Source organism: Panthera onca, chromosome B2 (assembly GCF_046562875.1).
Source record: "Panthera onca isolate mPanOnc1 chromosome B2, mPanOnc1 haplotype 2, whole genome shotgun sequence".
Taxonomy (NCBI): domain Eukaryota; kingdom Metazoa; phylum Chordata; class Mammalia; order Carnivora; family Felidae; genus Panthera; species Panthera onca.
The window spans coordinates 148709528-148733117 of record NC_138343.1 but is presented as its reverse complement, the minus strand read 5'-3'; the positions used below and the strand labels follow the sequence as shown (position 1 = coordinate 148733117).

Sequence of the window (23590 nt, the reverse complement as noted above, 5' to 3'; positions counted from 1 at the left end):
AGCTTGTAACAACGCCACCTACAAGGGAAATGGCACCTGTGTCTGCCTTCTGCGGTGACCTCACCCACAGCACGAGCTGCTCACGGTGAACAGGCTGCCCCCCCCCCCCCCCCCGACGTGTCACAGGAGGTAGGTACAGTCAGGGCTGAAGGTGTCGGGCTCCCAGCAGAATGCATAAGACTCGCTGCAAGGGCTGGGGACAGGGCCGTGGTGACCACGTAGGTGAAACCTCGCCAGGAGCGTCCAACCTCCTGGTCCAGGTTTCACCAGGAGATGAGCCACCACGAACACAAAACCGTGGGGTGGTGGCAGCAGGGAGACCTAGCAGGTGAGCAGGGATATAGGAGCTGGTACAGCAGGATTCAAAACCGTGTCACGCTGTGACACGTAACTGCTCCGTAGGCTGTCTCTGCCTGAGAAGGCCAGGAGCGCCCAAGGCAGGGATCCCCAAGACCTAGAACCTTCCTCTAAAGGAATCATTCTGTGGGAACCTCCTCACGAGCACGGACCGAGTACGGACCCATCATCCTCGAGTTGACTTTAAGTAACAGCCCCTCAAGACCGTTCGCCAGTGTCGTCTTTTGAAGGGACCGGCTCCTTACGGTTTTACTATCTAATGCATAGTGTAAACCCTCTTTCGCTCTCAAGATTTCTTTCAGTTGATTCTAAATTATCCCTCGAAACTAACACGTGTCCCCAGTTCTAGAATCTGAAGCTTTGTAACGAGACCACGCTCTGGATTTCCTCACAACCGCCGTGGGCTGAGCTCAGGCTTCTCTGGAGCCCGTCCTTTCTGTGTGACGTTCCCACCAGGTTAGCCTGGCCTCGCGGCCCCTTCTGGAGGATGAGGCCGGAATGAATTACACTTATTAGACACAGGTATTTAAAATAATAGACACTGATTTTACATAATTTCGCATAAGTACACGCGAGCCGTGGATGCATTTTTAGAGCAAGATTTTTTAAAATATCAAACTGAGGTATACAGAGTAAGCCCCCTTTTGATCAGACAGGAAGTGATAAATCAGTCTTCACGGATCCAGCCTGGTTAGGCCTCTCTGTGCTTCAGGATCTTTTTCTCACGGGAAGACTGGCTTCTGCTTTTCAGGATTTTCTTTGCCCCACAGCCTTTGACTGTGAACAGTCAGGAAGAATATTCTGTTTGTTCTGTGGGTTTCCAGGAGTCTGTGCATCTTTTTGGCTTTGCATCAGATCCCCGATTGCCTAAGCGTTAGAATCCGCTGGTGATGCAAAGTCCAATCCAACTGGCTTGAACCAAAAAAAAAACAAGAAAAGGAAATTTGTGGGGCTCGCAAACTGGAAACTCGAGAACACCGTGATTCTGAGCTCAGACACACACGCTTCCGTCCAGGCTCCTTCCCGGGCCCTGAGTGGTGGCCCCAATCCTGTTTCAGGTCACCACACACCCAGTCTGGCAGGAGAGAGGGTCCTTGCCCCCACCTGCCCTGTCATCTGTCTGTGTCCCCAGGGGCGGGTTGGGGTGGATGGATTCTCCCTGTAGACAGGCACGTGTCAGGCAGGCCTGTACCGTCTGCAGCCCCCCCCCACCCCCACCCCCACCCCCACCCTGCTGAGGGTTCCAGCAGCTGCTCAGCCGTTTCTGGAGCAGGACAGACTGCCCCCCGAACCTGCAGAAACCCTCCCTGTGACCAGCGTGTGGATGCGGGAGGGGGGTGCGGGGTCCCCGTGCGGTTCCCGTCCCTGGAATTCATCGTGTGCCTTGGCCTGCCAGGCCCTCCCGAATCACCAGAAGGTGCCGGTCTCCCCACACCCCCTGGAGAACAAACAGGCAGCTTGAAGTCACATCTGTCGGGTTTCCAGGAAACAGCACAGGGCTAGCAAACCCTGCTGAGTGGCAGAAATAATGCTGTGATGTGTCATCTCTCTGCTGTGGCCTCACTGACCTGGAAAGGCTGCCGGGCCCGGTGGCTACAGGGGCACAGGTGAAAGGGGTGTGCCCTGTGACTTGCTGGGCTGTGGGGCACAGGGCAGGGCCGCCCTCACCGAAGGACGTGTCACACTGGGAGTGCGGCCGGCTGGGGCCTCACCTCCTTTTAGGCAAGTGGAGTCTGTCCCTTGCAGAGCCGGGCCTTTCTCTGTGTGATCGTATGCCACACGGCGGGAGGGCGACCTCCGCCCTCGGGAAGGTCCCTCCGCTTCCAAGGGGAGAGCTTGGGTTTATGGAATTTCCAGCTTCTGGTGCTTCGCACCAAGTCACAAACCGAGTCACAGGGCGGCTGGACACGGGCCGCATCGCCCTGCTTCCTGAGGGCCAGGGGTCAGGCTTTCCCGGCAAGGCGCTGGTGAGCGACGCTGTTCTTTATGCCCGAGGGACGCACCCGGTGGCTGTCCTCGGGCACTGACTGGGTAGGTCTCTGGGGAGATGACCGTGTGCTCCTGGGGACAACGGCGGGACAGAGAAGAGAGGCAGCAGGAGGACATGCTGGGAGGGTAGGGCCCTGGTGAAGCAGAAGGAAGGCGCTGGGTGTCTGGGGAAGAGGAAGGAAGGGCCTGTGTGGGGCTCGGGCAGGGGGTCGCAGGTGTGTGTGTGTGCGTGTGTGTGTGTGTGTGTGTGTGTGTGCACGTGGGGAGGGGGACATGGGGCCTCGGAGTCCACGATGAGGGCTCGGTGAGTCCCAGGCCGCGTTAACCTGCCAGGAAACAGGCTGCAGAGGAGTCGGGGCAGGCAGGCGGCCGGCTGGAGGCCTGTGTGCCCAGCGCACAAATGTCACAGGAGCCTGGGAAAGTCGGGGTAGGTGGAACCAGCATCCGTAGGGGAAGAGAGCCGGGGAGGGGATGCCCTGTGCCCCAGCACCTCTGATGGCGCCGGGCGGGTCCCCCTGCTCTGCCCCAGCCCCCCGTGCTGCTTTCGACTGCACCTGCACCTCTTCCCCCCGCCTGTTTCTTCCACGAACGTTCCACCTGCCCCAGCTGCCTTTACCTGCACAGGTAGCAGGTGGGAGGCCAGAGCTGCCGGGAGCACAGAGCGGGAGGAGGCTCGCGGCAGGTCGGGCAGCAGCTGGGAGTCCGCAGGCACCAGCCGCATGGCCGGGTGCTTTGTCTGTCACCTTCTCGGGCAGAGGTCCCTGCCCCCTGGTGTCATGCATACAAGGGGCCTGGCACTTTCTGGCAGAAATGCTGTGGGAATGTAAGCCATCATTAGCCTTTTCTGTGCTCGGGACGGGGCCAGTACCGAGGGCGTAGGGGTGACACAGCGGGAAAGCTTGAAGGCCAGCCGGGCTCGCTCGCGGGACCGGAGGCCTTACTGCTGAGGCTTCCTTCACGGGGCATCACTGTCCACCTAGCTTTTCGTCTGTGTCTGCGTTAGCTCAGGGCTCCTGCCCTGCCCACCCGGGCCTCGCTCTCCCCTGGACGGAAAGCCGTGTGTCCGGTTCCCTGCCTGTTTCTAAGGACAGTTCCCGCACCGATGAGCGTCCACAGGTCACGGCAGCCCCCGACGTTTCATCCGCCTCTGCCTTTTCCCATCGGCCACACTCCAGAGGTCCCTGCCTCAGGCACCGGGGCTCCCTCTCGCTTGGGGGGCGGGCTGTCTTCAAGGTCGCCCCGCGGAGGCAGGGCTGTTCCGCCCTTGGCGCGATCACTTGTGCTTGAAGCAAAGAATCCCGGCGAGGTGGGACCCTAACCTCAGAGGCAGCGCGAGCTCGCCCCAGGGTGTGCCCGCTGGCACGTCTTCGTGCACAGGTATGTCACTTCGAGAGATGGTTTGCTGAGTGTAAGCGCGCCCAGGGTCCTGGGGACGGGTGTCAGCAGGAGCTGTTGTAGGGCGTCCTCAGCGGGCGCAGGCGTGAACCTGACGGCCCCCGACCTCGTGGGACTGCGGTGGAGTGCTCGGAACGGCCCTGGATCAGGGAGCGTCCCGGCTGTGGGTACCCCAGACCTAAACGGGGCTTGGGCTCGGAGGGCCAGTTTGCGTGTGGTCGCACAAACGGCAGGTCCCCGAACTCTGAGGAGAGCCCCCGCCCAGACCGAGGACCCTCGTGTCCTGTGGCCGCCCCTCCCGCCGTTCCGCTCGCGTTCGGAGCTATGTGTGCTCGGAGATCGCTGGGCTCCTTGCCAGAACGACCATCTACAGAAAGTTGTAGGGCCAGAGTCAGCAGGGCAGGAAGAGGGAGCGTCAACGGCCACGGCATGGACGCTCTAGAGGCCGAGGCAGACCGCCAGCTGTGGCTCGAGGGGCTCAGGGCTGGCGGGAATGCGCCGTGCCAGGTTGAGTTCTGCACCTCCCGGGCAGTCCCGGCGGTGCCTTCAACGTGCCCTTTGACCTGGCGGCTGTCTTCAAATTAGTTTCTCTTTCCTGAGCCACAGGCTGTCGGAAGACGAGGGATAACTCTGCGACTGAAACAGCGACACGCGGCAGTGTTTCTGGCTGGTCTGAAGTCGCCTGGGCCTGGGCTACAGGCTGTGGGGCTGCGGTGGACACAGTGTCACCCCCAGAGCTGCAGACGTGTGTCCCATGTTCCTGCTGGGGTGCTGCCCTTGTCCCCCTTACTCTCTGAACGAACGCTGGGTAGAACCAGTGTTTGGATCCAGTCCTCGTGTCCCCAAAATTCACATGTCCGAGTCCAACCCCCAGGACCTCAAAGAGTGACTGTATTTGGAGACAGGTTTTTACTTTTTACTCTTTAAAAAAAAATTTTTTTTTAATGTTTGTTTATTTTTGAGGGGGGAGGAGAGGCAGAGAGAGAGACACACAGAATCCGAAGCAGGATCCAGGCTCTGAGCTGTCGGCACAGGACCCGACGTGGGGCTCGAACTCACGACTGTGAGACTGTGAGATCATGACCTGAGCCGAAGCCGGAGGCTCAACCGACTGAGCCACCCGGGTTCCCCAATTTTTTACTCTTTTAAGCTTATTTATTTATTTTGAAGAGAGCAAGGGAGTGCCTACAAGCAGGGGAGGGGCAGAGAGAGAAGGAGAGAGAGAATCCCAAGCAGGCTCTGCACTGTCAGGACAGAGCCTGATGTGGGGTTCAATCCCGGGAACTGTGAGATCACGACTGAAGCTGAAATCAAGAGTCGGACCCTTAATCGACTGAGCTACTCAGGTGCCTCTGGAGACAGGGCCTTTAAAAAGGGGATTAGATGGGGGGGCGCCTGGGTGGCTCAGTGGGTTGAGCGTCCGACTTCGGCTCAGGCCCTGATCTCACAGTTCATGGATTTGAGCCTCACGTCAGTCTCGTGCTGACAGCTCGGAGCCTGGAGCCTGCTTCGGATTCTGTGTCTCCCTCTCTCTGCCTTTCCCCTCCTTGTGCTCTGTCTCTCTCTCTCTCTCTCAAAAATAAATAAATGTTAAAAAAAACTTTAAATAGGGGATTAGATGAAAATGATGTCCTTAGGGTGGGCCTTAACCCTCTATAACTGGGGTCCCTGTAAGAAGAGGAGACCAGGACACAGACAAGCACCAAGAGACCACCATGTGGGGGCACAGGAGAAGCCAAAGCGGAGGCCTTGGAAGGGGGCGGCCCCGCGGACGCCGGACCTGAGACGTGGCCGCCAGAACCGCGGGAGAACGACGTCTGTCGGTAGCTGTCTCGTCCGCAGCATTTGTTACGCAGCCCTGGCTGACAGCCGGGGAGGGGCACTCAGGAGGAAGACAGCGAACCAGTGCCCTTCCCGGCATGCCCGGCCGGAGATTTGGGAGCAGCTGCCTCCACGTCTCCTGGAGCTGCCGTACAGGTTCCTGTCACCGGCTGAATCTGGTGACAGCTTCCTTATCCTTCTGAAACTTGGGGACAGAGCACGGCCAGTGGGGATGCGCAGAATGAATAAAGAGCTGCCTCCCAGGTGTTGCGGCCTCACCCTGAGGACACATAGCCGTGTCTGAGCCGCTCTGGGCTTTGCTTCTCCTCGCTGGGTTCTGTCGTCCCCCTGGCACGCACCTGCCTGCCCTCGGGCCCTCTGCCCGTGACCACAGTGGGGAGGGCCCGGCACTGTTGATTCTCCGGCTTGTCGCCATAGAGGCCGCGCTTTGGGAGAAGGAAAGTGCCCCCCGGGATCCCAGTTACGCCAGGGCCCTCCCCCAGTCTGCACGCTCCTCTCCCAGGCCCGTGGCTGTGCTCTAGCTACGGTGGCCGAGCCTCCGTGCGCCCACATTGGTGGCCACCATGGCCCACGACCAGCCGGCGGTGAGGCAGGCCAGGGGGTGCCCGTGCGCTGAGACCCTGGCCTCCCTGGTGGAGGGTGAGGGTCCCTGCTGCCGGCCTCAGGAAGTCACCGCGTCTGCAGGGTGGGGCGTCCTCAGAGACTTGACCAGGAGAGTGCAGGTTGGTGGACCCCGTTTGGCGAGTGTTTTGCGGGCAGAGCGGCTTCCTGGACGTAGGATCGCGGGAGCACTGTGTGGAAGTCCGGGTGCCCCCGGGACGAACAGGCACGTGGGTGTGCGACCGCCCTGAGGTCTCTGTGTCCCGGTGCCGACACTGAGGGTGGGGGCGACGACGCCTTCTGCATCTGGTGGCACCAGCCGCTGGGGCAAGAAGGAAAATACTCACACTCGAATGTCTCGCCAAACCTCCCCTTTTGCCACTCTCCTTGAGGAGGGCCCTGAAGGGAGGCGGGGCTGTGCGCTGACCGGGGGCCCAAGTCCTGCCTGATGTAGGCTGGTTTGTCGCTTGGGTCACGTGGGTGGGAAAGGTAGCGGGGAGAAGGAAGGGAAGCCCCCGCAGCATCCATGTGCAGAGGACAGCACACACGTTGGCCGGGTGAACAGAACTGCGCACTCCCGTGTGTGTCCCGGTGTAATCGGGGCTCCCCGGGGGGCAGGGGAGGCTAACGAGCTCCCTGCAGAGTAAGCAGCTGAGTTGTTATAGCAGCGCAGCCCCCCCCCCCCCCGCCCCCCGGATGTTCAGCTATGTGCGGAGTCACACGTCTGCCCTACTTTATATTGCACACTCGTGGAGAAGGGTGACGTGGCCGAGCAGCCGGGGTCCGGAATACACTGGGATTCAGGCGTGTTCGCTGTGCCGGCCAGGCACCCGGGGCCTGTTGTCTGTCCAGGGCGCTGTCCGGCAGCACGTCCTCCCCCCTCGGCCACGGAGTCCTCGCCTGAGACCCCGTGGAGTTCGCTTGCACGGGCCACCTCCCTCGTGGCCGTGGCCGCGTCCTCGCAGGGAGAGCACAAACCACGAGGCTTCCCGGGTGAACCCTCAGCCCCATCACAGGAGTGCGTCGCTAGAGAAACATGCAGACGTACAGCAGTGGCAGTGGAATGGATCTTTCTCGTCCCCTTTTTATAACTGCTTTTGGGGAAATACATGAGCTTTTTTCATACCGGTTCTTTAGCTCCGCATAAACACCTTGGGAAGCGCTCTGGCTGTCTTCTGGGCGGATGGTGTGGCCTCATTCCCGTGCTTTCGGGCTGACCGACTCCTGCTTCATTCTGGAACTATCTCATCGTGTTGGGGCCCGCGTGTGTGTCCGGCCCCTCGGTGTGACATCCCCTGGGGCTTGTGCCGCAGTCGACATGATCGTGACAAAGCCCCCTCCACACGGAGCTTACGTTTTCTCACAGTTAGATAAGCCCTGTGAGTGGCGAGAACGTGTATGTGTGGGGCGGGGATAAGTGCCGCGGCAGGAAGGGACCAGAGCGCCGGGAAGGGGGGTGAAGGGGGCAACGCTTCCCCATCAGGTGCTGCTGGCCCGCGCCCTCCCCCGCGAGCACCCGCAGACCCCAGGGTCGGTCAGGGCGGGTTGGGTTCGCCTGATCCTTGTGGGCACACTCGGGGCGTGTGTGAGCGGTTCACCAGTCACCAGCACGTTATTAGTAAGCCGAGGATTCTAATCACCCTCGTTGGATTCCGTGGTGCTAGTTGGGGGCTAACTTCTCCGCCCGAGTGCCGCTTAGAATTACGTGTTTTCCGTTTCCGGTTGGAAAGAATTAAATTTAGGAAAGTGCGAGAGAGGATCTGACGTTCAACGTGCAACATTCAGACACAGCCCTCCCGTGTGCACCGTGTCACAGCACCATCGGCACATCGGCTCCAGGTCGCGTTGAAATCGAGCGGCGGTTCCCTTTGCCAACCTCAAGCCCCCGTCACCTGCCGCCAGCTTGAACTTGGGGTGTGATCGTCCCCCGTGACCGTGGGGCCCCTTGACCTGAGGCTGTTGTTTCTGTCACAAGCGCCCTCTGTGCTTTATGGAATTCGCGGTGTCTGAGCCGTGCTGTTTCAGTCACCTGACCCAGGTACGCGGGAAACCTCAGCACGCGGAGCCGATGGCTTCCCGGTCTGGTCCAAATGGCAGAACCTGGGGTCTTTCACAAATAATTGGGGTTATACCTGTGACCTAACAGTTGTGTTCAAGTAGTTCATTTGGGGATCCTTAAACCTAGTGGATTTCTTGCAGTTCCTACTTGTGAGTCGATCTGCTTCAAGTTTTCGCATTGTAGCTTGAAGTGACTTACAGATTTAGAACTGTTTAAATATGGAACGGCACCGTGCAAAATATCAAGGAAAAGAGGAAACGTTCAAATCGTTGAAGACGTGAGTTTAGACACGTTCAATGTGAATGACTCACTGCAGATGCTAAGCTTGTCATGCGTTTTATAAATATCTGCTAACTCTTGTAAATTTTATTTCTGACGTTAGGGTGTTTTCCCCTCCTCTCCGCTTAAAAAATAGCTCTTTATTTTTTCTACAGTCTCCACTGTATTTGTGTGAGTCTGTTCACATTTCCAAACCTGTGTGTGTTTTTGCCAAACTCGCCCTGCAAACATACAGATCGACGTGTCTGGGCTCCACACACCTGTTGTGTGAGGCTCGGAAACGTCTCCTGAGAACCACTGGCCGGAAGGAGACGGTAACTTCTAATGCCTTTGGATATTTTCTTGGTGATGGATTCCATTGCCGGAATCAAACAGTTCTCCACCAGGACGTTCCTTTTGAAACTCCGCGGGTGGGTGCCTCGTGCGTTCTGTGTGAAAGTTTGGTACCTTTGCAGCAGATCTCATTGTATCCAATGACGCAGATTTTTTTTTTTAATGTTTACTTATTTTTGAGAGAGAGAGAGAGAGGGAGACAGAGTGTGAGTTGGGGGGGTGGGGGCTTGGGAGCAGAGAGAGAGGGAGACGCAGAATCCGAAGCGGGCTCCAGGCCCCGAGCTGTCAGCACAGAGCCCGACGCGGGGCTCGAACCCACAGACCGTGAGATCATGATGTGAGCCGAAGTCAGATGTTTAACCGACTGAGCCACCCAGGCACCCCCTGATTTTTTTTTTAACCCAAGGAAGTCACATATTCTTCACCTGTAAAATAGCACCAGTACCGGTAACTACTTCTAGGGCTTATAGGGACGATGGAATTAATTAGTGAAGCTTGAAAAACAAATATGCCAAGTTGTCAGGCAGCCCCTGTCTCCAAAGCACCATGAAAGACCTCACACTTGCTGGTCTCTAACCACGGGGGGGTCCCTGTGTGTCTAAGGGCTGTCTTAGAGTTCACACTGCTTTGCTCTTAAATGACCTCGGCATCTGGCCTCTCCTTGCTCCCTCCTCAGTCCTCCTCCAAAGCCAGGGTTCCCTCGCTCTGTGCCCCGCTGTCTTCTAGCAGGAAGTAATGCAAGGTATGTGCCTGCGGGGTTGAGCTAGGGAATTTGCTGGAAGGGTTTCTAAAATGTGGCTGGACTTCCTCCCAAAACAGTGGCTTTTAAGATTGTCGAGTTATAACTTCTCTTTCTGTCATTTTATTTATAATACATCGACTCTTGCGACGATAAACATAAACTGGAAGTAACCTAAATATACATTAATGCGGGATTGGAATATTCAACAATAAAATAGACATTCAAACGTTAATTGATAAGGAAAAAAGTCCACGTATGAAATGCAAATAGTAAAGTATGAGACAGGGAGTTGGCAAAAGTTGTATTTTAATTAAAGGGGCGGGTGCCTTGGGGGTCTCAGTCAGTTGAGCGTCCGATTTCGGCTCAGGTCACGATCTCGTGGCCCGTGAGTTCGAGCCCCGGGTCGGGCTCTGTGCTGACAGCTCAGAGCCTGGAGCCTGCTTCGGATTCTGTGTCTCCCTCTCTCTCTCCCCCTCCCCGCTCATGCTGCGTCTCTCTCAAAAATAAATAAACATTGATTAAAAATAAGTGTTATGTATGCCTAAAATTCCAGGACATAAAAGACAATGTCAAAAGTGACCTCTCTATGAGTGATGGCTTTACGGACTATTTTTATTTTACTTCATACACTTTTCTGTATTTTTAAATTCTTTTTAGTGAGAAATAGTGTTTTTTTTTCATAATCAGAAAAATGAGGTTATTTCTGTTCACGACAAAATATACAACTATTGTATATCAAAGGAGATTTGAGGTTAATTTGGGGGTTCGCCCAACTAGGAATATACTGTATTTCTTGTGACTCTAATTGCCCGCCCCCCTCCCTCCCCCGACCTAAATTTTCCGAGAATAGAGGCACGTCTTTTTATCTCTAAGTCGAATCAGCTCTTACGGTGCGCATCAGCTCGCTGGGGCTAGAGGGGTGCTGTGATCGATGCCCTCGGGTAGCTCATCCTCTAGCCAGGGCCAGTGGCCCCGAAAACTTAGCGGTAGAGCGGAAAGGGTAAGTACAGGGTGGCAGGAGACAGACACACTTGTGCGAAAGTACAGAGGAAGGATCGCCACTTCTAGGCGGGGGGTGGTAGGTCAGGACACTTCCAGGGCCGGGTGGTCTTTGGACAATATAATGAAAGATGGGTGCATTCACTTCCTTTGCCGTGTAACGCATTTTTCTGAAACTGAGTGGTGTAAAATGAGGCACACCTGTTCTCTCGAAGCTTCTGTGGGCCAGGAATCTGGATCCCAAGCTTCAGGGTCCCCACGGGCGCAGTGTAGGTGTTGGCCCTGTCGGGGCTCTCTAAAGACTCAGCTGGGGAAGGACCTACTGCCGGCTTCACTTGGCCGCGGGCCGTTAGACCACAGGCCCCTGTTCCTTCTCGCTGTTAGCTGGAGCCCGCCCTCCGTGCCTTGACATCCAAGCGTCCCCAGCACAGCAGCTTGCTCTGTCAGAGCACCCAAGCAGAGGAGGCCATAGATGGCTAGCGAGACGGAAGTCAGTCTCTTGTCACCTCATTGCAGAAGTGACACGCGATCATTGTTGCCATATCCTGTGGGTTTGAAGCAAGACACTAGGTCCAGCTCGCACTCACGGAGAGGGGTGGCGCAAGGGGACAGATGTCCGGAGGTGTGTTCGCTGAGGGCCGCCTCAAGGGCTGCCTGCCGCACGGGGGCTTGCCGTGTAGATGTGGGGGTGGGGGCGGGGACCCAGGAGTAGCTGAGCAAAAGCAAGAAATGGGGAGTCCTAATTTTAGAAATGTGACCCTCCTCCCAGTCTGTGCCAAGAAAGGACATCCCTTTTTAGCACCTTGTTTTTCCTTCCTCAGGAGGTGTAAGGACACATTTTTCTCTATTCTTTGCCCCGTTCTCCAGATGTCGGGGACTAATGCTGAGCTTCTGGTAATATTTAAAGTCGTAGGAGCACAGCCTCTCTGCCCCGAGACGCTGCGGGGAGCTTTCCAGGCCCAGACACAGCACCTTCCAAGCTCCCAACTGTGAGTGAGTCCTTTACGTCAGGACTCAGACCAGGGACCCGACGCAGGGGACGAGCCTGGCGTCCGCGTGTGTGGCTGGGACTCAGTGTCCCCTCACTCAGTGTCTGTCTCTGCAACTTTAAAGGAGTCAATGTTTTCTATGTGAGAAAGCCCACTCCGCTTTTCAATGGATAATTTGCAGAGAGGAAGTCTGGAATTCTCTTGGATACCGGTGGTGCATGTGGCTTCTATGCAGGGTCCTCACTGCCTGCAGGATGCTGATTATAAAGTCTGAGGTCTGAGTCATCTCACGAGGCATCTGGAGACACGCACCGAGGAATCTAAGGGGTAATTAAGCACTTTGCGGAGTAAAGAGCAAACTGCAGGTACCTACCAATTATTATGCCCGGCTGTGGCGGGCGGGGGTGAAGGGTCACGGTCGAGCGTGGTTTATTAGGTAATGAGAGGCTGACAGCTTTGAAGGTCTGTTTGTTCCTACATAATTATATACAAGGGCAGCCCAGCTTTGTAGATGAAGCACAGTGTGAACACTATTCAGCAAGTGAGAGGAAATGACCTGAAAAATTTGTATCTTCTAGGGATTTCTAGAACCTTCCTTCACATAAGTGGCAAGGAATGTCACACCTTTATGGGTATTCGTCCTTTCTCCCGTGTGAACACACGCAGGTCTGTGAGCCCTTCCCGCTCCCAACCAAGCTGACCATCCACAGAAGGTGTGCAGGGATTGGAGGGCCGGTAGGGGGTAAACCCGGTCAGCCTCGGAGAAACAAGGCTGCTGGTTTTCTTAAGTTTATCTTATTTTTTATTTTTTAAAACTTACATCCAAATTAGTTAGCATATAGTGCAACAATGATTTCAGGAGTCGGGTCTTTAGTGCCCTTCCCCCATTTAGCCCATCCCCCCTCCCGCAACCCCTCCCGTAACCCTCAGTTTGTTCTCCAGATTTAAGAGTCAAAAATACGGAAGCTTCACGAATTTGCGCGTCATCCTTGCGCAGGGACCATGCTAATCTCCTCTGTATCGTTCCAATTTTAGTATAGGTGCTGACAAAGAGCAGAACAAGGCTGCTATTTTGACAGGATAAACAATGGACGGTATTTTAGAGCTTTTAGGGTTTTGTGGATCTTGGAGTGGATTTTTTGTGGCCGGGAGAAATTTCTGAGTGGTCTTGACCTCCCCCACCACCGGCAACCTTGATGTCGGATAAATCTTGGGTACATTTTGCTGGAGAAATGGAAAGAAATTCGGGGAAAAGAACAGGGAAAACGTCACAGAGGCCAGCGGGGGGCAGACGTCACATTCTAACGTGCAAGCCACCCCGGGGGTGGTGTGCAAGCAGCTCACAGGTACCACGTGCTCTTACCACGCGGGTCGATTTCACGGGACTCTAGAAAATCTCAACAGGGGCTTCGTAGTAGCATTCAGGAAACAGGACAGAATGACTCGGTGGGCCGGATGTGTTTTGGGACAAGGAACTTCAGCTCTGCCTTGGAAGATGCGAAGCACGAATGCCTTCTGCTCCGTGAGCCTCGAGAATTTTCCAAGGGGAGAACAGAGATGAGATCACACACGTAGATCCAATTCCCAAACGATTTGCCTGTGTTCGGTCTTCATTCAGAGATAAGCAGCTGGAAGATGGAGGGTTCGGTGTCTGTTGACGAGTCTGACAGTTGGAGAGAGTTTTACCATGAACTTTACCGTTTGGGAACCTGCATAACACGTTGTTGTTGTTGTTGTTGTTGTTTTTAAGTTTATTTGTTTTTGAGAGAGACGGCGCAAGTGCGGGAGGGGCAGAGAGAGGAAGAGAGAAAATCCCACGCAGGCTCCGCGCTGTCTGCACAGAGCCCGACGGGGGGGCTCGAACTCACAAACCGTGAGACCATGACCTGAGCTGACGTCGGACACTTAGCTGAGAGACCCTATGACGTGTTTTTCACAAAACCATCAGTACGTCGTTCAGCCGGATCCAGTGTGTGTGCGTAAATCAGACATGTCTCTGCTTCTGTCCCCCTGAGCTTTCCGGAGCGCTCAGATGTAGCCTTAGCTCATCGACGGTGGCGTCTCATCAACTCTCTGACCTGTAGACATTCACAGCGTCTTGGTCCTATTGTTAGTTTGCTTTGCAAATCGTTGCCATAAATGCATTTCCTCTGTGCGCCTATGGCGCGTCCCTGGAAGCCGGGCTGCTGGAGAAGGAGGAACTATCATTTCCGGCTTCGCTTCTGCCGCCGAAGCGTCTCCCAGGCGAATAAGTGACTTCTCAGCGCTCTTTCGGGTTTGCTGGGAATTTAGTCCGAGATTGTCTTACTGTGAGTCACGACTTGGAAAGTGGATCTGAAATAGCACAAGGACATAGGCGCAGAGCTTCGTAATCCATACGCGGAGACTCCCCTCCGTCTGTATAACGTTTTACTGGTTGCGGTAACAAGGGATGCGCACTTTCCAAATCGGCGGTATGTTATCGTTCTGCGCGTGGGAAGTCTGTTATGGGAAAGGTGAGTTTGCCTAATCCTTCATGAGACAAATTTATAAAATATTTAACTGCCCCTGAAGGAGAAATTGCCTTAGAAATAAAACATGGCTCTGCTTAGGGCTGGCTCAGCATCCACGGACTCGGGTGTGCCGCAGCCTGGCGTGTGTGGTGACAGGTGCCGCATCGCGGGGACAGTAAACCTGCACATTGTTCTCGCGCTGCTGTCTGGCCCCCGTACCTGCGTGTGAACTCGTGAGGTCTCTTAATGCTCTTCCGGAATAATGGCTGAGTATTTTCCTTGGCACGTGAAAGAACCGATGGCTGGAACTTCCCGAGGACACGAGACCGCGAGCCGCTGCGCGTGAGCAGAGGGGTTACGCCCTCCTGAAGCGTGAGGGGTCAGTGCCGTCGCTCATGGCCCGTGTTTCTTTCCAAGAGTCTGGGTATCTCTTTTCCACCCAAGCAGATGGTGCTTAGGGAGAAAACCTCGTGTTTGTAATCCTTCCCGGTCTAAACACTCCAGAAGGTCCACGCCTGCTAACAGGAAGCAGAAAACCAGAGGGCAAGAGGGGTCGCGTTCTGCCCAGGCCTGTTGTGAACCAGTAGCCACTCTCTGTCCTGCGTGGTCCCCTGTGGGCATCGCTCCCCCGTGCCTGCGGCGGTCACCCCGACACACTGAGGCCACTGGGGACTTCTGAACACAGGACCGCGGCTCCCGCGTTGGAGAAATTTAGAGCGATCACCTCGGTTCCTGTCTCCCTCTGACGAGTGGATCTTTGCCCCAACAGCCTGCACCTGCTCGCGGCAGCCTCCGAGGATGGGGCCCTCCCCCTGTTTGGGGACGACACCCCCTCTCGCGGCAGCTTCACCCCTGCCCCGACAGCATCCCCGGAACCCTTACCTTGCGTACTTCGCCCTCTCCCCTGAGTGCCGGTGCCCCCCACTCGGCCCACGGACTCGCTCCGGTCCTCTCTCACAAGGAAACCCAGGAGCTTTCCTTTGGCCGCGGACTCCCCTCTGAGGCCTGCCCACCTCCCCTCTCCTAAGCGGCAAGGGTATGATATGAAGGACATACATCCACGCTGCAAGATGACGTCAGAATTACCGTACGAGCAGACCCGGGGGCTGAGGGCAGGACGAGAACAGCCGTGGGCTGGTGCCCACAGCTCCTACCGTGGGGCCCCTGCGTCTTTTGGGAATGCGTGTGTCCTCACCTTGTGTACTAAGTTCCCTAGATGTCAGTGCAAGAGAACACTCCAGGCATTTCCGTCTCCAAGCAGTACAGCGATCCAGGTGACTCAAGTTGCTCTTGTTACTGGCTGGGTAGACCTCGCTCCCTGGGGTCCGTAAAGCGGGTTATCAGACGTTAGGAACAGTACAATTACCTCTGCCCTGCAGCCTGATGCCGCAGATGTCCGCAGACTTTCCCTTCAACAAGCTGAGAACGTCACGGCCAAGTATCACTTGGTGTAGAATCCTCGAGGCCCAGACTGACACAGGGCGGTTTGGCTGGGCCAGGAGCGCTCGCTGACCCCTCTCCTGCCCCCAGACACATGAAAGCCCCATGGAGGAGGGTCCTGAACCCCCAGAGAGAGAGAGGTGACATTTGGGGAATGTCTAGGGTACATTTTCTGCGGAGAAGAGAGCAGGCTTTCATATGCTGCTGACTTGTCCGGAACAATGTTTGAGGCGTGTCAGGTGACTGAGTTCAGGGTTATGTGTCTGAAAGATCCCAGGGAAGCAGAACTTATCTAAAATGAGAGCCAGCTGACTCCCTACCACCACTCCAGGGTACAGGATTGACCTGAGAAGTGAGGGCCCAGCCAAGGACGTGTATGTACCTGGGATTCCTCGAGGCTTTGTTCTGGCCAACCACTGCCCCTGCCTTCAGGGTTCATGTCTCGCATCGTGTCTTCTGGAAGAGGCTCCTGAGGCCTCCCATTGTACCCGTCCCCTCTGCACTGAACACAGTTTGGAGGCGTCCCCATGATCCACCTGTTTCCCTGGACAGCAGTCCCCACCAAGGGGGCCCTGTTCTTAATTCCTGGTGAATATTCAGTGGTCTGGAACATAGAATGGTGATGCTTGCTGAATGGAATCAGGATTGGGGGCTGCTTTTCAAGCTGTGACAGCTTCTAAGGCAAGGTGAAATGATTCCTGGCTCCCTGAGCCAGGGCTTATGGTGCTTCGCGGCCATCCTGTCCCGCCAGGAGGCCAGCCCCTGGTGAGCTTGGTCCAGGAGGCCCGGTGACTGACCAGCTCTCTCCTGGGTGGCCGGTGGCCTCTGAACGCTGGATCCCATGGAACCGCTTTGGAGTGCACTCCTCTTTCTGAGAGCTACCGTATCCCGATGGGGAGGACTACTCCTAAGAATGTTTTTTCCCATTTGGATATTTTAGAGGAGGTCATCAAACTGTAGAGGAATTTCAGAAAAATTCAACAAGGTATGAGGTTCCTAGCATCTAGTTTGATATGTTAATATTTTGGCTTTTTTTTTTTGTCTTTCTTTTTTGTAGTAAAACCAAAAGAGAAAGAAAGAAAATGAAATTCTGCAAAAAAAAGTATTTTGACTTTAGTATTTCTAGTCCTTTCCTGCCCCCACAGCCGTGGCTAATAAGACTTTGGTACAATGCCTTCCCCTCCACTTTTGTGCTTTTTGTTAAGAGTACGTGTGTATTAAAAAATAATATACAGAATAGCTTTGTGTAGCTTAAAATTTATGGAATGAAAAAACTGAAACCACGACGCCTGTCATTCTGCAGGTTGTGTGTCTCACCCCACGTTGTCGCTTAGATTTTCCTACGTCTGTGGTTCGGTCCTTTTCAGGGCCTCTCAGCGTTCCAGCCTGGGACTGTTTCCTGTTTGTTTTCAGCACCCAACGTGTGGCTCCTCCCGTCCCTTCTCCCTCCCCATGTGCCTAGAATAGGAATCTCGGAGTAACAGGGCATTTTCAACTTTACCAGGGGTTCCCGGCCTTCTGTCCTAAGGCTTCTTAGTAGAACTGTCTCCTGGGCCCAGAAACCACTGTTGATTGGTTCCCAGTAGATTTTAGAAACAGTGTGTTTGTGTGGGATGCGCAGTGCCCGTCCGGATCTCCCCCCGCCGCCCTGAGGCCATCCCCCTTCCCTCAGCAGGCAGGGGGCCCGTCCCAGCCATCACCCCACCCGGGAGCCAACCTGTGCTGGGTGGTGTGGCCGGAGGTGGGGGCAGGGAGCCCATCCACGAGAGCAGGTCAGAGGTGATGCTTAGCTCAGCTGGAGCCAGACAACTCAAGGTTGCTCTAACACCAGGGGTGGGAGAGTGGCTTGGCCAGCAGCAGCCCACTGGCTGGTGGACCCTTGGCCTCTGACTTAAATCCGCAGCCCTGTGCTCCGTCTCTGGAATTGGGTAGGAAGGTCTGCACGGGAGAGTCAGGCAGGGAAGTGGGGGAAGGGGAGCAGGGTGGAGAGCAAAGGAAATTGGACTGATAGAACTATTTATGTATTTTTTTAGAGGGAGCATGAGCAGGGGAGAGACAGAGAGAGAGGGAGAGAGAGAGAATCCCAAGCAGGTTGCACGCTGTCAGCAAAGAACCCACTGTGGGGCTCGAGCTCATGAAACCCTGAGATATTGACCTGAGCTGAAACTGAGAGTCACATACTCAACCGACTGAGCCACCCAGGCACCCCGATGATGGAACTTTTTAAGTCAGGTTTCAAAAATGATTATTTCACGTCTGTATTAGTTTGCTAGGACTGCTGTAATAGAGTCCCCCCGATGGTGGCTTACGCGTCAGACATTAATTTGTCACGGTCCTGGGGGCGGGGGGTCCAGGATCAGGTGTGGGTGAAATCCCAGCGTGGCCGCTTCAGAGGCCATGAACCTGCTCCAGGCTTCCCTGCTGGCTCACGTGGTTTGCTAGCTGCCCTCGGGGTTCCTTGGCCCGTGGCACCAACACTCCGATTTCCATCTTTGATGGCGTTCCCCCTGTGTGTGTGTGTCTGTGTCCACATCTCCCCTTTGCACAGGGGCACCAGTCACATTGGATGAAGGCCCCCCCCGCCGCCGATGACCTCATTCCAACTTGATTATCTGCAAAGAACCCTATTTCCAAAGAAGGTGACATTCTGAGATTATGGGGTGAGGACTTGGGCATCCTTGGTGGCAAGGGACACAAGCATTTTCTTCCTCTGGAAGCTGGCTTGGAAAACATCTGTGTGGTTCAGGACGCGAACGTTCTCTCCACTCTGCTGTGTGGTCTGATTCTCCTCCAACTGGATATGCTCGGGGATGCATTCCCCCTAGACTGCATTGATTGTGAGCAGCCTGTCTGGCTAGTCGGTCGAGAAGGAGGGATTAGAAAGTTCTAGTAACTTTTTTTTTTAATCTCCAAAAAAAACTTCTCTGTATTCTTTTTTTTTTTTTTTTTTTGTAGATTTTATTAGAAATGACATGGAAAACAATGGCGGGTGACTTTGCTGTCCCTCTCATGGTGTTAGAGTAAGCGCGTCCCTCTAGGCCCTGCCTTTGGTTCCGCATCTCCTGGGCGGACAGCGGTCGAGTAAATAGCACACCGCGCTCAGGGCCAGCCGGCGGGAAGGCCCTGCAAGAGTCAGGAGAGGAGGACCCGTTAGGAGCACCATCCACACCAGGCACGCGAAGGGCGTCCGCGTTTCATCGGATTTTGTTCATTTTTCTTGCAGTCTTCAGGTCTTTGTCTATGTGCTTATTAAAGGGCAGATCACGAAGTAAATGCTACCAGGTAAACCAAACTAAGCTAACGAGGGGTGCAGAGAGAGTAGGTCCCTTCGATTTTAAGAAATACCGAAGTCAGTGCGCTAGAATGATGGTTTCCAAGACCGCGGGGCAACCACGCACCACAGACTTGTCTGCGATGGACCTCATCTCCAGGCCTGCGTTCCCGCTCTGGCTTTGTTAGTCGTGTAGAAGAAAGAACTGTAATCTGTAAACCCACACAAGGCAATTTTGGAAATGAGGAAGGAACACGTGGTGTTGATCCTGCTGTAAAATCCACAGTTTCCAGCTTCCTCTGGTTGGAGTCAGTTTGGACCATAGGGGTTTCTAAACATCTTTTTGGTAAGTTAAAAAAATTTTTTTTATTATTTTTTTCATGAGAGAGAGAGAGAACGCGTGCGTGCGAGAGGGCTCACACAGGCGGGAAAGGGGACGGAGGGAGAGAGAGAATCCCAAGCAGGGTCCGTGCCCAGGGCAGAGCCCGATGTGGGGCTCGATCCCAGGACCCTGAGATCTTGAACCTGAGCTGAAATCAAAAGCCAGACACTCAACCAACTGAGCCACCCAGGCGCCCCCATGGGGGGTTTCTTTAAGACAACCCGGGAGCCCTTGCATTCAGGATCCCGAGCATTACCCACATCCTGTGGCATCAGAGACGTGGATGAGTGGCCAAGCTTGGGAATGGCGCCTGGAGCTGCCCGCTAGACCCTCCCTTCCTGACCCTCCCCTAACACTCGGCTTCGGAAGCCGATGTCTGGTCTCCTGTTTTCAGTTTTCTAGCTGCCGTTTTTCCAGGCTCTGACAACTCCTGACGTTTTTCCTGACAAACAGCCGTGGGGTCCCTCCACCACCCACCCTGGAACCCAGAGTTGTCACAGGAGCAGCCCTGCCACCTGCACGTCCCAGCCTGCAGGGCAGACGGTGGTGGGAGCCCCGACTTGCAGCCTCTGACTCTACTAACAGTCATTCAGCAGGTTTTTGTCGTACAGACAGTCTCCTGGTTGTCAAGTCCTTGGAAGCCTGCTCTCCCGAGACCCGGAGCTCCCACTGAAGACCAGATGACCCAGGGCGCATCGCCCATGTCCCCCAGCCAATACTTGGCTGCAGGAGAGGAATCAAAGGCTTGAGAGAGTAACAATTTTAAAAACCGTCACTCAAAAAACAAAGATAATTAAAATTCCTTTAATGAAAAGAAATCAGAAGAACTCAAGTTTTCTCAGTCAAAATGAGAATGTGTTCCGGGCGAGTCGTAGGATCAGTCTGGTCCTCCTCCACCTGCGTGGCAAAAACGGGATGCCCGAGGGGGTTTTCTCTTCACAACTGGCCAGATGCCTTGTGTGTTTGATCACTGGCTTCATTTCTGTGCGCTAGCTTCCTGCCTCAGTGATTTCTCACAATTCTCCAACGTGTATTGCTTGGAACCTATCTTAGGGGAAAGCGTGAGCCATGGCCAAGACCAATAAAGGTTCAAGGACACTGTAGCACACGGGGAAGCCACCGGAATGGTGGTGAGGAGGGTTCCTGGCCCCCGGTGTTGTAAAAAAAAAATCATGGTTTGGAAACTGGAAGGCTTTGCTGTGCCGAATTGTTTGAGGTGCTGGCACAAAACACGATTAAGTGTGTCGTGTGTGGGTCCAGAGGATCAAGCAGGAATAGACGTGGAGAAGGGGAAGGAGGGAAGGAAGGAAGCATGTCAGTTTCCAAGCAGGGTTTCAGCTCAACGGTTGGAGCCACCCGCTTCTAGTGCTGTCTTTGAACAACAGGTAGCCCAGTGGTACTCGGGAAGGCCTATCATAAGGGGGCTTTATGCCTAAAAACTCTCTAGGGGCGCTTGGGTGGCTCAGTCGGTTAAGCGCCCAACTCTTTATCTCAGCTCAAATCATGATTTCTCGGTGCGTGGTTCAAGCCCCACATCTGGCTCTGCACCGACAGTGCGGAGCCTGCTTGGGAGTCTCTCTCTCAAATAAATAAATAAACATTAAAAAAAAAAAACTGTCTGGATGGCCTCTGTGTCCCTTCCAATCCTGAGATTTCCATGCAGACATGGCAGATTTTACTCTTGTTAAAAATAATGAGAACTTCACTTGAAACGCCCTAAAACCCCGGTGGAAAATACACAGACTAACGTAGAGATCGCTTCCTTTAAAAACGCAATCTTTCGGCCTGATTCTATCACATTCCCACTGGTTTCTGCACATCACTATCCTTGAGAGTTTTTGATGTGCAATCAGTTTAGGTGTTTATGTTGCTGATTTCCTGTGCCAAATGTTTATCTTTGAACGGCTGATCTTTTTTATCCCCTCAGCTTTGTGGAGATGTAGTTGACACGCGATAATCACGTAAGTTTAAGGCATACAGCGTGCTGATTTGACACGACGGTCACCACCATGGTATTAACTGCCATCTCTAGTCCATTACATAATTACCATTTTTTCTGTGTGTGTGGTGAGAACACTTAAGATCTACTCGCTTAGCATCTTCCAAGTGTATAATACGCTATTATTAACTATAATCACTACGCTGTACGTCTGACCCCCAGAACGTATTCATGCACCAATTTACGTTCCCACCAACAGTTCATGAGGGTTTCCTTTTCTTCACATCCTCACCCGCACTTGTGATCTCTTGTCTTTGAAAATTTTTTTTTAATGTTTATTCATTTTCGAGAGATAGAGACAGAGCCTAAGCAGGGGGAGGGGGAGAGGGAGAGGGAGACACAGAATCCGAAGCAGGCTCCGGGCTCCGAGCTGTCGGCACAGAGCCCGACGCGGGGCTCGAACTCACGGACCGCGAGATCGTGACCTGAGCCGAAGTCGGACGCTTAACGAATTGAATTACCCAGGCGCCCCTGTGATCTCTTGTTTTGACAGGTGTGAGGTGGTCTCTCAGCGTGGTGTGGACTTGCGTTTCCCTGGTGATGAGTGATGTTGAGCATCTTTTCATGCACCTCGTGGCCATCCGGATGCCTTCTTTGGAAGAATGTCTATTCAGTTCCTCTGCCCGTTTGTTACTTGGATTGTTTAGTTTTTGTTGTCGTTGGGTTGTGTGAGTTCCTTACACTTGGATAGCGTAGGATTCCATCGGCTGCCTTTCCATTGTGCGGACTGCTTCTTCCGCTGCGCGGAAACTTGAGCGTGATGTCGTCCCGCTTCCTAATTTGTGCTTTTGTTGCTTGTGGTTTCAGTGTCCTAGCCAAGGAATCGTCACCAAGACCAAAGTCAAGGAGCTTTCCCCTGTTTTCCGTTAGGAGTTTTACGGTTTCACTGCTTCTGTTTATGTCTCTAATCCATTTCAAGTTATTTGATTATAGTGGGGTAAGATAGGGGGTCTAATTTCACCCTTCTGCGTGTGGATCTCCAGTGTCCCCAGCACCACCTGTGGAAGAGACCTTCCTTCCCTTTTGGCTGTGTCTTGAAGGACTAATCTTGTCTGCGATTCACTTCTAATCTTGTTTAGCACGTTCAAAAAGTCGCTTACCTCTGATAGCAGGCAGACCTCGTGTTTGTATTTCATCTGCCCCTAGGTAGGCTTCAGAAAGAAGAGTGATCTGTGGTGATGCGCCATCAGGTTAAATGTTTAGGGAATGAAGCATCCTGTAAAGTTAGTCCGGCTCAACCTGTGTCTTTGATGCCTGTGTTACAAATCTTAGCATCATTTTTCAAGTAGAGAGCTTTTCCTTTCGAATAGCAGTGCTTGTCTTTGTTTATAAACGTAGAGCCTGCACGAGAAAAGAGAAACCGTGTCTTCACCGTTACCTAACGTGGGTCCTACTCGTCCAGGGTCTGGCAGTCTGACAGCCTGTCCATTCAGGGTCTTTATCTTGTAGTGATGGGGCGGCTGCGTAGGGCAAAGTCAGTGGAAAACAACAGGGAAGCTGCCGGAAAGAGTCGTTTGGCCGGACTTTCATTTCCCGAGCCCTTGGCGGTTGAGTTGAGCCACCCCTGAATCTCACATCCATTGAGAGCGGGCCGGGATGATGGTTACGGGTCCTACTCTGGTCCTCTGACAGCACTTCTGGGACAGCGGCCGGAGAGGAGGCTCATCTCGAAGTATTTCAGAGACATTTGAGGCCGAATGAATGAGACCCACTCAAGGGACACATGCCATCCGCCTTGTCTGCCGCCCGATCAGCCCGATTGTGTGTCCCGCCACGCCGTGCACGTGCACGCACACGCACATCCACCGAGCAAAGCGCTGGGACCCCGCTTCTCACCCACGTCTCCGCCCCTGTGCCCGGAGGGGCTCTGCCTTCTCCCGTCCTGCCTTTCCTTCGTCCCTTCCCTCTGTGAGACCCTTTCCCCATTTAACTCTCCCTTCTGATGTAAGGTGCTTAGCCCTACAGGAGCAGGACTGTTGGGTTCTGTGGGTGAATAAAAGCTTGACACATAAATGGGCATTTATATAAAAGCAAACCCTGACGTCTCTGTGCGGACCCTCGAGTAGCCGGACAGACAAGTGCACGGTCCACCCCTCCAAGTTCGGTATGTTCGTAGTCCGTCTTCATTCAGAGCTGAGCTTCCGGACTTTGGAAACACACACTTTCGTGGAGGGTAGACTTCTCTCATCGGGCTCCACCTTCACTGTTAGACTGATTGCTGGCACATTTTAAAATGCTTTTTGTGTTTAAAACGTTTTTATGTTTAAAAGGTTTATGTGTTTTTCTTTCATTGACAAACGTAAAAGGCAGTTTAGCATCTTGTCAACATCTACGTCTTAAGAAAGCGAAAACAATTTTTGCTAAGTGCTGGGATATTGAAGCAAAACGTCCAGAATAGGCAAATCTATAGAAACAAAGTAAA

At 54.0% G+C, this 23590-nt stretch overlaps 1 protein-coding gene and 1 non-coding gene across 4 annotated transcripts in view; one reads left to right on the top strand and one right to left on the bottom strand.

Moving 5' to 3' along the window:
• Positions 1-23590, top strand: part of RPS6KA2 (ribosomal protein S6 kinase A2) — a 349946-nt gene that overhangs the window by 69870 nt on the left and 256486 nt on the right. The gene's annotated exons all lie outside the window — the stretch shown is intronic.
• Positions 12537-12641, bottom strand: LOC132668060 (U6 spliceosomal RNA). Its single transcript, XR_009605432.1, has one exon. It is a non-coding gene; the product is annotated as a U6 spliceosomal RNA (small nuclear RNA).